The sequence below is a fragment of the Bombina bombina genome, chromosome 3, assembly GCF_027579735.1.
Source record: "Bombina bombina isolate aBomBom1 chromosome 3, aBomBom1.pri, whole genome shotgun sequence".
NCBI lineage: Eukaryota > Metazoa > Chordata > Amphibia > Anura > Bombinatoridae > Bombina > Bombina bombina.
Window position 1 is genome coordinate 628,197,376 of NC_069501.1, and position 13,801 is coordinate 628,211,176.

At 42.0% G+C, this 13,801-nt stretch overlaps 1 protein-coding gene across 1 annotated transcript in view; it reads left to right on the forward strand.

The window, feature by feature from the left end:
* Positions 1–13,801, forward strand: part of PPT1 (palmitoyl-protein thioesterase 1) — a 177,949-nt gene that overhangs the window by 125,275 nt on the left and 38,873 nt on the right. The window lies entirely within an intron of this gene.

Genomic DNA, 13,801 nt, shown 5'->3' on the forward strand with positions numbered 1-13,801 from the left:
GGGAACTCCATCCGGAGGTGTTTGCTCAATTGGTTCTAGCAGCGCCTTGGTTCTTCAACCTGGCTTATGTGTTTCCACCGTTTCCTCTGCTCCCTCGACTGATTGCCAAAATCAAACAGGAGAGAGCATTGTTGATCTTGATAGCGCCTGCGTAGCCACGCAGGACCTGGTATGCAGACCTAGTGGACATGTCATCCTTTCCACCATGGACCCTGCCTCTGAGAGAAGACCTTCTACTACAAGGTCCTTTCAATCATCCGAATCTAATTACTCTGAGACTGACTGCATGGAGATTGAACGCTTGATTTTATCAAAGCGTGGCTTCTCTGAGTCAGTCATTGATACCCTTATACAGGCACGAAGCCTGTCACTAGGAAAATCTACCATAAGATATGGCGTAAATACCTTTATTGGTGTGAATCCAAGAATTACTCATGGAGTAAGGTTAGGATTCCTAGGATATTGTCCTTTCTCCAAGAGGGTTTGGAAAAAGGATTATCAGCTAGTTCTTTAAAGGGACAGATTTCTGCTCTGTCTATTCTTTTGCACAAGCGTCTGGCAGAAGTTCCAGACGTTCAAGCTTTTTGTCAGGCTTTGGTTAGAATTAAGCCTGTGTTTAAACCTGTTGCTCCCCCAGGGAGCTTAAACTTGGTTCTTCAAGTTCTTCAAGGGGTTCCGTTTGAACCCCTTCATTCAATTGATATCAAACTTTTATCTTGGAAAGTTCTGTTTTTGATGGCTATTTCCTCGGCTCGGAGAGTCTCTGAGCTATCTGCCTTACAATGTGATTCTCCTTATCTGATTTTCCATTCAGATACAGTAGTTCTGCCTACAAACCTGGGTTTTTACCTAAGGTAGTTTCTAACAAGAATATCAATCAAGAGATTGTTGTGCCATCATTGTGGCCTAATCCTTCTTCAAAGAAGGAACGCCTTTTACATAATCTGGACGTGGTCCGTGCTTTAAAGTTTTACTTACAAGCTACTAAAGATTTTCGCCAAACATCTACACTGTTTGTTGTTTACTCTGGACAGAGGAGAGGTCAAAAAGCTACGGCAACCTCTCTTTCTTTTTGGCTTCGGAGCGTAATACGCTTAGCCTATGAGACTGCTGGACAGCAGCCCCCTGAAAGGATTACAGCTCATTCTACTAGAGCTGTGGCTTCCACCTGGGCCTTTAAAAATGAGGCTTCTGTTGAACAGATTTGCAAGGCGGCGACTTTTGCTTCTTCGGAGGCTATTTTTGGGGGAGAGGTTCTACAGGCAGTGGTTCCTTCCATCTAAGCCTGCCTTGTCCCTCCCTTCATCCGTGTACTTTAGCTTTGGTATTGGTATCCCACAAGTAATGGATGATCCGTGGACTGGATACACCTTACAAGAGAAAACATAATTTATGCTTACCTGATAAATGTATTTCTCTTGTGGTGTATCCAGTCCACGGCCCGCCCTGTCTTTTTAAGGCAGGTCAAAATTTTAATTTAAACTACAGTCACCACTGCACCCTATGATTTCTCCTTTCTCGGCTTGTTTTGGTCGAATGACTGGATATGGCAGTTAGGGGAGGAGCTATATAGCAGCTCTGCTTTGGGTGATCCTCTTGCAACTTCCTGTTGGGAAGGAGAATATCCCACAATTAATGGATGATCCGTGGACTGGATACACCACAAGAGAAATAAATTTATCAGGTAAGCATAAATTATGTTTTTGTGCTGAATTGTTTTTTTCACATATAATAAAGATTAGGAACGACTTGTGCTGTTATTACTAGTCTGTACAACATGTCTGACATGGGAACTCGGTGTTCTATGTGTTTAGAAGCCATGGTGGAACCCCCTCTTACATTGTGCCCTTCTTGTACTGAAAGGGCCTTACACTGTAAGGATCAAATTTTAAATAAAGAAAGTGGGCCTCAGGATGGTTCTCAGTCTGCAGAGAATCCGGATATGCCATCGAATTCTCCCCAAGTGTCACAACCTTTAACGCCCACACAAGCAACGCCAAGTACTTCTAGTGCGTCTACTTCTTTTACTTTGCAAGATATGGCTGCAGTTATGTCTACTACCCTTTCAGAGGTATTGTCTAAACTGCCAGGTTTGCAGGGTAAACGCCATAGGTCAGATATTAATGTAAATACTGAACCCTCTGACACCTTAGTGGCTATTTCCGATGCACCCTCCCAATGCTCTGAGGGAGAACTTTCAGAGTCAGGAAATTTATAACCTCAGACAGATTCGGACTTTGTGTCCTTTAAATTCAAATTAGAACACCTCCGCTTATTGCTCAGGGAGGTTCTGGCGACTCTGGATGATATTGACCCGATCACAATTCCTCCAGAAAAATTGTGTAAAATGGACAAATATTTGGAAGTACCTACTTACACGGATGTATTTCCGGTTCCTAAGAGAATTTCGTAAATTGTTAAGAAGGAATGGGATAGACCAGGTATACCGTTTTCTCCCCCTCCTAATTTTAAGAAAATGTTTCCCATATCTGACACCATGCGGGACTTCTGGCAATTGATTCCCAAGGTGGAGGGAGCTATATCTACTTTAGCTAAACATACAACTATACTCATTGAGGACAGTTATGCTTTTAAAAACCCTATGGATAAAAAATTAGAGGGTCTTCTAAAGAAAATATTTGTTCACCAGGGTTTCCTCTTACAGCCTATAGCTTGCATGGTTCCAGTAACTACTGCAGCTGCCTTTTGGTTTGACGCCCTGGAAGAGTCTCTGAAGGTTGAGACACCTTTTAGAGGACATTTTAGACAGAATTAAGGCTCTTAAACTAGCAAATTCTTTTATGACTGATGCTGTTTTTCAACTTGCAAAATTAGCAGCGAAAAACGCAGGCTTTGCCATTGTATCTCGTAGAGCGTTATGGCTAAAGTCATGGTCGGCTGATGTATCGTCTAAATCTAAGCTTTTATCTATTCCCTTCAAAGGTAAGACTCTATTCGGGCCTGAGTTGAAGGAAATAATCTCTGACATTACTGGAGGTAAGGGTCACACCCTACCTCAGGACAAGCCCCTCAAGATGACGAGTAAAAATAATTTTCGTTCCTTTCGAAATTTTAAAGGAACATCCTCTGCTTCCTCTTCCTCCACTAAGTAGGAAGGGAACGTTTCTCAATCCAAGGCGGTCTGGAGACCTAACCAGGCCTGGAATAAAGGTAAACAAGTCAAAAAGCCTGCTGCTGCTACCAAGACAGCATGAAGGGGCAGCCCCCGATCCTTGACCGGATCTAGTAGGGGGCAAGACTCTCTTTCTTTGCTCAGGCTTGGGCAAGGGATGTACAGGATCCCTGGGCATTGGAAATTGTGACCCAGGGGTATCAGTTGGAATTCAAGGACTTCCCCCCCCCCCCAAGGGGAAAATTTCATCTTTCACGATTGTCTGTAGACCAGACAAAAAGAGAGGCGTTCTTACACTGTGTAAAAGACCTCTACACCATGGGTGTAATTTGCCCAGTTCCAGATCAGGGACAGGGGTTCTATTCAAATCTATTCATGGTTCCCAAAAAAGAGGGAACCTTCAGACCGATTTTAGATCTCAAATGTCTAAACAAGTTTCTCAGAGTCCCATAATTCAAGATGGAGACTATTCGTACAATTTTGCCAATAATCCAGGAGGGTCAATACATGACCACGGTGGACCTGAAGGATGCGTACCTTCACATTCCTATCCACAAGGATCATCATCAGTTCCTGCGATTTGCATTTCATGACAAACATTATCAGTTTGTGGCCCTTCCCTTCAGGTTGGCCACGGCTCCCAGGATCTTCACAAAGGTTCTAGGGTGGGTCTCTTCTAGCGGTTCTCAGGCCGCGAGGCATAGCGGTGGTGCCCTATCTGGACGATATCTTGATCCAGACGTCAACCTATCATCTGTCCAAATCTCACACGGATATTGTGTTGTCATTTCTGAGAACTCACGGTTGGAAAGTGAATGTAGGAAATAGTTCACTAGTTCCACAGACGAGTTCCATTCCTGGAAACTCTGATAGACTCGGTAGACATGAAAATATTTCTGACAGAAGTCAGAAAATCAAAGATTCTAAATACTTGCCGGGCTCTGCAGTCCATTCATCGGCCATCAGTGGCTCAGTGTATGGAAGTCGTTGGACTAATGGTAGCAGCAATGGATATCATCCCGTTTGCTCTCTTTCATCTCAGACCACTACAACTTTGCATGCTCAGTCAGTGGAATGGGGATTATGCAAATTTATCTCCTCAGATAAATCTGGACCAAGAGACCAGAGACTCTCTTCGGTGGTGGTTGTCGCAGGACAATCTGTCCCAAGGGATGTGCTTCCGCAGGCCATCTTGGGTAATAGTAACGACGGACGCCAGTCTTCTGGGCTGGGATGCAGTTTGGAATTCCCTGAAGGCTCAGGGTGTGTGGACTCAGGCAGAGTCTCAATTGTCAATCAATATTCTGGAACTGAGAGCGATATTCAACACGCTGCTAGCGTGGCCTCAGTTGGCTTTGGCCAAATTCATAAGATTCCAGTCGGACAATATCACCACTGTGGCATATATAAATCATCAGGGGGGGAACAAGGAGTTCTCTAGCGATGATAGACGTACCAAAGATAATTCGATGGGCGGAGGCTCACTCTTGCCATATAGTAGAGAACTGGGAAGCGGATTTTTTAAGTCGTCAGACTTTAAATCCGGGGGAGTGGGAACTCCATCCGAAGGTGTTTGCAGCCTTGACTCATCAATGAGGCACACCGGAATTGGATCTGATGGCATCTTGACAGAATGCCAAACTTCCACGCTACGGGCCCAGGTCAAGGGATCCCCAGGCTGTACTGATAGATGCTCTAGCAGTACCTTGGTCGTTCAACCTGGCTTATGTGTTTCCACCATTTCCTCTCCTTCCTCTTGTGATTGCCAGAATCAAACAGGAGAGGGTTCAGTAATTCTAATAGCGCCTGCGTGGCCACGCAGGACCTGGTATGCAGATCTAGTGGATATGTCGTCTCTGCCACCGTGGAGACTGCCATTGAGAAAGGACCTTCTCATTCAAGGTCCTTTCCAGCATCCAAATCTCACTTCTCTGCAGCTGACTGCTTGGAGATTGAACGCTTGATTTTATCTAAGCGGGGTTTCTCTGAGCCGGTCATTGATACCTTGATTCAGGCTTGCAAGCCGGTCACTAGAAAAATTTACCATAAGATATGGCGTACATATCTTTCTTGGTGCAAATCCAAGCGTTACTCATGGAGTAAGATTAGGATTCCTAGGATTTTGTCTTTTCTCCAAGAAGGATTGGAGAAGGGATTATCAGCTAGTTCCTTGAAGGGACAAATTTCTGCTTTGTCAATTTTGCTTCACAGGCGTCTGGCAGATGTCCCAGATGTTCAGGCATTTTGTCAGGCTTTACTCAGAATCAAGCCTGTGTTTAAACCAATTGCTCCGCCATGGAGTTTGAATTTAGTTCTTAATGTTCTTCAAGGGGTTCCGTTTGAACCCATGCATTCCATAGATATTAAACTGTTATCTTGGAAAGTTTTGTTTTTAGTAGCTATTTCTTCGGCTCAAAGAGTTTCTGAGCTTTCTGCGTTGCAATGTGATTCCCCTTATCTTATATTCCATTCTGATAAGGTAGTTTTGCGGACTAAACCTGGATTCCTTCCTAATGTTGTTTCAAATAAGAATATTAATCAGGAAATTGTGGTTCCTTCCTTGTGTCCTAATCCTTCCTCTAAGAAGGAATGTTTGTTACATAATTTGGATGTGGTTCGCTCTTTAAAATTTTATTTACAAGCGACCAAGGATTTCCGTCAAACATCTTCCCTGTTTGGTGTTTATTCTGGGAAGCGTAGGGGTCAAAAAGCTACGGCTACCTCTCTCTTTTTGGCTGAGAAGCATCATCAGCTTGGCATATGAGACTGCTGGACAGCAGCCCCCTGAAAGGATTACGGCTCATTCCACTAGAGCTGTGGCTTCCACATGGGCTTTTAAGAACGATGTTTCTGTTGAACAGATTTGTAAGGCTGCGACTTGGTCCTCCCTTCATACTTTTTCCAAATTTTCCAAATTTGATACTTTGGCTTCTTCTGAGGCTATTTTTGGGAGAAAGGTGCTTCAAGCAGTGGTGCCTTCCGTTTAGGTTCCTGTCTTGTCCCTCCCTTTAATCCGTGTCCTAAAGCTTTGGTATTGGTATCCCACAAGTAAAGGAGGAAACCCGTGGACTCTGTATATCTTGTAAAAGAAAAGGAAATTTATGCTTACCTGATAAATTAATTTATTTTACGATATACCGAGTCCACGGCCCACCCTGTCATTTTGGGACAGGATATTTTTTTTAAATAAACTTCAGTCACCTCTTCACCTTGTTAGTTCTTTCCCTTTCTCTTCCTATACCTTTGGTCGAATGACTGGGGGGAGGAGTTAGGGGAGGAGCTATATAGCAGCTCTACTGTGGTGCTCTTTGCCACTTCCTATTAGCAGGAGGAATATATCCCACAAGTAAAGGATGAAACCCGTGGACTCGGTATATCGTAAAAGAAATTAATTTATCAGGTAAGCATAAATTTCCTTTTTTTCATAGAAATAATCATGAGATTTTTTAGTCAGATTTTTACAGATATTCTGAATCACTTTCATGTGATTTAGCATATGGGCAACTTGTTCCGTTTAAAAAATAAAAAATAAAAAAAAATGCAGTGCTCAAATTGATTTGCTGCTGTAAAAATAAAATGTTATCTTTCTTCTAGATACGAGTCCACGGATTCATCCTTATTTGTGGGATGTTATCCTCCTGCTAACAGGAAGTGTCAAAGAGCACCACAGCAGAGCTGTATATATAGCTCCTCCCTTCTCTCCACCCCCAGTCATTCTCTTTGCCTATACTAGTAATAGGAAGAGGTAAAGTGAAAGAGGTGATAAAATGATAGTTTTTATTTTCTTCAAGCAAGACTTTATTTTAAATGGTACCGGTGAGTACTTTTTTTCCTCAGGCAGCAGATGGAAGAAGATTTCTGCCTGGAGGTTGATGATCTTAGCAGTTGTCACTAAGATCCAGATGAGTTCCCACAGAATGGCCGAGGAGTACTAGAGAAGCTTCAGTGTGGGGAACGTTTTTCATGCTACAAGCATTGAGGTATGTTCAGTCATTTATTTCTGGAGAGACTGTGATATTTCAGAACAGGCTGACATAGTTCCCATGAGGGAAGGGGTAAGCAGTAATCCTATCAATAAGAAGGGGCATTACTGGAGACCTGTGTATGAATGATTATGGGCTAAATTCAGCAAATGATGGCAGCCTGGTTAGACACTGGGGCAGCATATCGTTATTTTGCACAAACGTTTTTATGTTCACGATTACTGAGCATTGTACTGGAGGGTTTTCACATTGCTTTATTTGTTATTTGGGATGCAAAACCCCACATGGCTAGTTCCTATACCGCTTCATAGCGTTTTTTTAGGCTGAGAGACGTCGCATATGATGGGCGGGGCCTAATTTTCGCGCCTCAGATGCGCAGTTGATCTTCATAAGAAGGCAGCAAACTTCAGCTTTGGTTGGGCCCAAACTGAGACATAGGCTAACGGAGTCATAGTGAGATTTGTCAGACCCCTGAGGGCAGGTAGGTGCCACAGCAGAGCTGTGGCGAGGTGCAGGGAGTTGTTAATCTATTTTTTATAACGTTTTGGGAATAACGTTTTTCTTATAGATTGTTAATTTGTCCCTTACTTGTGGTAATCTTAGGCTACAATATAAGAAACATATATGCTAAAATTGTGAGCGTTATAGCATTTTAAAGCAGATTTGGAAAAAATTGTGTGCTTTTTTACTTCTTAAAGGCGACGTACCGTTTTTCAAAATTGGTGTTTTTTTCAATAAAGTAAGTGTTTTCAAGTCCTTTTTGTGGTTATTACTAGCCTGTTCAACATGTCTGACATTGAGGAAAGTCAATGTTCTATGTGTTTAGAAGCCATTGTGGAACCCCCACTTACATTGTGTCCATCATGTACTGAAAGGGTTTTACATTGCAAAGAACATATTTTAGGTGATAAAAGTATGTCTAAGGATAATTCTCAGTCTGAAGAAAATCAGGTTATGCCATCCAATTCTCCCCAAGTGTCACAACCTTTAACGCCCACTCAAGCGACGCCAAGTACGTCTAGTGCGTCTAATTCTTTTACTCTGCAAGATATGGCTGCAGTTATGTCTACTACCCTTACAGAGGTATTATCTAAACTGCCAGGTTTACAAGGTAAGCGCAGTAGGTTCGGTATTAAGGTAAATGCTGATCCCTCTGATGCTTTATTGGCCATTTCCGATGTACCCTCACAGTGTTCTGAGTTGGGGGTTGGGGAATTGCTGTCTGAGGGAGAGCTTTCAGATTCAGGAAATGTGTTACCTCAGACAGATTCGGACGTGATGTCCTTTAAATTTAAGCTTGAACACCTCCACCTGTTACTCCGGGAGGTTTTAGCGACTTTGGATGATTGTGACCCTATTGTAATACCACCAGAGAAATTGTGTAAGATGGATAAATATCTAGAGGTTCCTACTTACACTGATGTTTTTCCAGTCCCTAAAAGAATTTCGGACAATGTTACTAAGGAATGGGATAGACTAGGCATTCCGTTCTCTCCCCCTCCTACTTTTAAGAAAATGTTTCCCATATCTGACACCATTCGGGATTCTTGGCAAACAGTCCCTAAGGTGGAGGGAGCTATTTCTACCCTAGCTAAGCATACAATTATACCTATTGAGGATAGTTATGCTTTCAAAGATCCTATGGATTAAAAATTAGAGGGTCTTCTAAAGAAATAGTTTATTCATCAGGGTTTTCTTCTACAACCTATAGCGTGCATTGTTCCAGTTACTACTGCAGCAGCTTTTTGGTTTCGAGGCTCTAGAAGAGCCTCTTAAGGTTGAGACCCCATTAGATGATTTTTTGGATAGAATTAAGGCTCTCAAGCTAGCAAATTCTTTTATTACTGATGCCACTTTTCAAATGGCTAAATTTGCGGCGAAAAATGCAGGCTTTGCCATTTTAGTGCGTAGATCGTTATGGCTTAAATCTTGGTCTGCTGATGTTTCATCAAAATCTAAGCTTTTAGCTATTCCTTTTAAAGGTAAGACCCTATTCGGGCCTGAACTGAAGGAAATCATTTCTGACCTGCCTCAGGATAAAACTGTTAAGTTGAGGGCTAAACAAAATAATTTTCGTTCCTTTCGAAACTTTAAAGGTGGACCCTCTACTTCCTCTTCCGCCACAAAGCAGGTGGGAAATTTTGCGCAATCCAAGTCAGTCTGGAGACCTAACCAGGTCTGGAATAAAGGTAAACAAGCCAAAAAGCCTGCTGCTGCTACCAAGACAGCATGAAGGGGCAGCCCCCGATCCGGGACCGGATTTAGTAGGGGGCAGACTTTCTCTCTTCGCTCAGGCTTGGGCAAGGGATGTTCAGGATGCCTGGGCATTAGAAATTGTGACCCAGGGGGTATCAACTGGAATTCAAGGATTTTCTCCCAAGAGGGAGATTACATCTTTCACGTTTGTCTGTAGACCAGACAAAAAGAGAGGCGTTCTTACGCTGTGTAAAAGGCCTCTATACCATGGGTGTAATTTGTCCAGTTCCAAAACTGGAACAGGGACAGGGGTTTTACTCAAATCTATTTGTGGTTCCCAAAAAAGAGGGAACCTTCAGACCGATTTTAGATCTCAAATGCCTAAACAAGTTTCTCAGAGTACCATCGTTCAAAATGGAGACTATACGAACAATTTTACCAATGATCCAGGAGGGTCAATATATGACCACCGTGGACCTGAAGGATGCGTATCTTCACATTCCTATCCACAAGGATCATCATCAGTTTCTAAGGTTCGCCTTTCTGGACGAACACTATCAGTTCGTGGCCCTTCCCTTCGGGTTGGCCACAGCTCCCAGAATCTTCACAAAAGTGCTATGGTCCCTTCTGACGGTTCTCAGGCCGCGGGGCATAGCAGTGGCGCCATATCTGGACGATATTTTGATCCAGGCGTCATCTTATCATCTGACCAAATCTCTCACGGACATCGTGTTAGCATTTCTAAGAACTCACGGTTGGAAAGTGAATATAGAAGAGAGTTCACTAGTTCCACTAACAAGAGTTCCATTCTTGGGAACTCTGATAGACTCGGTAGACATGAAAATATTTCTGAGGGAGGTCAGAAAGTCAAAGATTCTAAATACTTGCCGAGCACTGCAGTCCATTCCTCGGCCATCAGTGGCTCAGTGTATGGAGGTCATTGGATTAATGGTAGCGGCAATGGACATCGTTCCGTTTGCTCGCTTTCATCTCAGACCACTGCAGCTGTGCATGCTCAGACAGTGGAATGGGGATTATTCAAATTTATCTCCTCAGATAAATCTGGATCAAGAGACCAGAGACTCTCTTCTTTGGTGGTTGTCACAGGATCATCTGTCTCAGGGAATGTGCTTTTGCAGGCCAGCATGGGTAATAGTGACGATGGACGCCAGCCTCTTGGGCTGGCGTGCAGTCTGGAATTCCCTGAAGGTTCAGGGTGTTTGGACTCAGGAGGAGTCTCTACTACCAATCAATATTCTGTAACTGAGAGCAATATTCAACGCGCTACAGGCATGGCCTCAGTTGGCTTTGGCCAAATTAATAAGGTTTCAGTCGGACAATATCATGACTGTAGCATATATCAATCATCAAGGGGGAACAAGGAGTTCTCTAGCGATGATAGAGGTTTCAAAGATAATCCGAGGCTCACTCTTGCCATATATCAGCTATCTATATCCCAGGAGTAGAGAACTGGGAAGCGGATTTTCTAAGTCGTCAGACTTTTCATCCGGGGGAGTGGGAACTCCATCCGGAGGTGTTTGCATCATTGATTCGTCAATGGGGCACACCGGAATTGGATCTGATGGCATCTCGTCAGAATGCCAAACTTCCTTGTTATGGGTCCAGGTCATGGGATCCCCAAGCTGTACTGATAGATGCTCTAGCAGTACCTTGGTCGTTCAACCTGGCTTAGGTGTTTCCACCATTTCCTCTCCTACCTCGGGTGATTGCAAGAATCAAACAGGAGAGAGCTTCGGTAATCCTAATAGAGCCTGCATGGCCACGCAGGACTTGGTATGCGGATCTAGTGGACATGTCCTCTCTGCCACCGTGGAAACTATCGTTGAGACAGGACCTTCTCATTCAAGGTCCGTTCAGTCTTTTTGTCAGGCTTTAATTAGAATCAAGCCTGTATTTAAACCTATTGCTCCGCCATGGAGTTTGAATTTAGTTCTCAATGTTCTTCAAGGGGTTCCGTTTGAACCTATGCATTCCATAGATATTAAACTTTTATCTTGGAAAGTTTTGTTTTTAGTTGCTATCTCTTCTGCTCGAAGAGTTTCTGAGCTTTCTGCGTTACAATGTGATTCGCCTTATCTTATATTCCATTCTGATAAGGTGGTTTTGCGTACTAAACCTGGATTCCTTCCTAAGGTTGTTTCAAATAAGAATATTAATCAGGATATAATGGAAGAATGGACTGGGAAAAGAATCTGTCTTTGTATCGGGACAGAATAAGTCTTGATAATTGGCAGCCACCCCAGAAGAAAATCATTGATTCTCTTCTCGGAGGCATCCTGTAAGTGATATGATTCAAAAATAACTTGTCCTTGTATTTCTTTTAAAACCAACGAAAAACTCGGCGCTCTGTTTGCCTTCCAATTCTTAAGAATAAGATGGCGAACCGCCAGTGTAATCGTATTCAAGATACGAATTAATCGGGAATATCTACTGTCGGGAGAGAAAAACAATAAAGCCACATCCTGTAATGAAAAAGAAACATTTAGGTCATAAAGGGCATTAAACCAGAAACCAATTTTGAGCCATAGTTGATTCATTTTGGGACAGAACCAAAACGTGGAATAAATCAGCTTTATGATTAGAACAGTGAGGACAATTATTTCAACTGGAAACAGAAAATTTTGGAGTTTTAAGCAGATGCATATAAAAATTGTTCAAGAGCTTCATGTGTGATTCTTTCCAGCTCATAGATACCCTGCATTTATTTAACATGTTGAAACTCTGAGTAATCCTCTCGTTAATAATCTCAGGAATAACTGGATATAACCAATTACTGATCTTATCCAGGTACTTTTCACTTTGTTTGGACAGCATGATATCATACAACAAAGAAATAGATGTGATTCCGGAGTTACATTTTTGAATTAGAGTTCTGATATCGGACCAAGCTGCCATCCTACCGTCCAACAAATTCTGATCCTATATATAATGATGAATTTGAAAATAAGCAAACAAATCTGATCTGGGTAGGTCATAAGATTGAAATATGAATTCAGCTGTATATATCAAATAATTATCATCCAACAATTGCTTCACTAGGGATAAACCTTTATTTGCCCAGGATTTAAATACCTTTTGGTGAATACCCGGTATAAATTTGGGATTACCTTGAATAGGAAGAAAATCTGAACAAGAACGATCTATTCCTATCCAGCCACAAAACTTAAGCCATGCTATGACAATATTTTTAAACAATATCATTCTGCAGATATTAGAAGGGAGCTGTCTGGGGTTACAATGCAGAATAGCTTTTATCGAAAAAGGGCGTATGTAAAATGCCTCTTCTTGACTAACGGCTATTAAATTGGTTTCAGCGACCCAGTCTAGGGCAAATTTTACCATAGCCGCTGTGTTGTACAGCTTGACATCAGGCAAAGCCAAACCTCCAGATCTTACTTTCTGCATAAGCTTAGCCAAAGCTATTCTGGGTTTTTTATCTTTGCATATATATTTAGAAAAATAGCCGTATAACTTTTTTATATCTGAATTAGATATGAAAATCGGTAAATTTTGTAACACATTCAGAAGGCGGGGAAAAATAATCATTTTTATTAAATTTACCTTCGCAGAGATCGACAGGAGATAAGACGCCCAGAGCTGGAGATCCCCTTTAATTTTTTCAAACAGAGGGGGATAATTTGCAGCATACCATAATTTTGGATTTCTGTGTAACTCTAATCCCAGGTATTTAATTGAATTCACTACTTTAAATGGGATATTTCCCGTACACGGAAAATTGTTACCCACATACATAAGTTCACTTTTCTCTAAGTTAACCAGATAACCAGAAAATGAACTGAACTCTTCAAGAAGTTGTACATTTACTGAAATTGATTTATGTACGTTTTCTACAAATAACAGAATATCATCTGCGTAAAGTCTATTGAACGCTTAATTGTATCCAAGAGGGGTTTTTCTGATTCGGTCATAGAGACCATGGTTCAGGCTCGTAAGCCTGTAACTAGAAGGATTTACCATAAGATTTGGTGTAAATATCTCTATTGGTATGAATCCAAAGGCTACTCATGGAGTAGAGTTAGAATTCCTAGAATTTTGTCTTTTCTCTAAGAGGGTTTGAAGAAGGGTTTATCGACTAGCTCCCTAAAGGGTCAGATCTCGGCCTTATCTATTTTGTTACACAAATGTTTGGCAGATGTCCCAGATGTACAATCTTTTTGTCAGGCCTTGGTCAGGATCAGGCCTGTGTTTAAACCAGTTACTCTTCCATGGAGTCTTAATTTGGTTCTCAAAGTTCTTCAAGGGGCTCTGTTTGAGCCTATGCATTCCTTAGATATTAAGCTATTATCTTGGAAAGTTTTATTTCTTGTTGCTATTTCTTCTTCTCAGAGAGTGTCAGAGCTCTCGGCATTGCAGTATGAATCTCCTTATCTTATTTTTCATTTAGATAAGGTAGTTTTACTAAACTAGGATTTCTTCCTAAGGTTGTTTCTGATCGGAACATTAATCA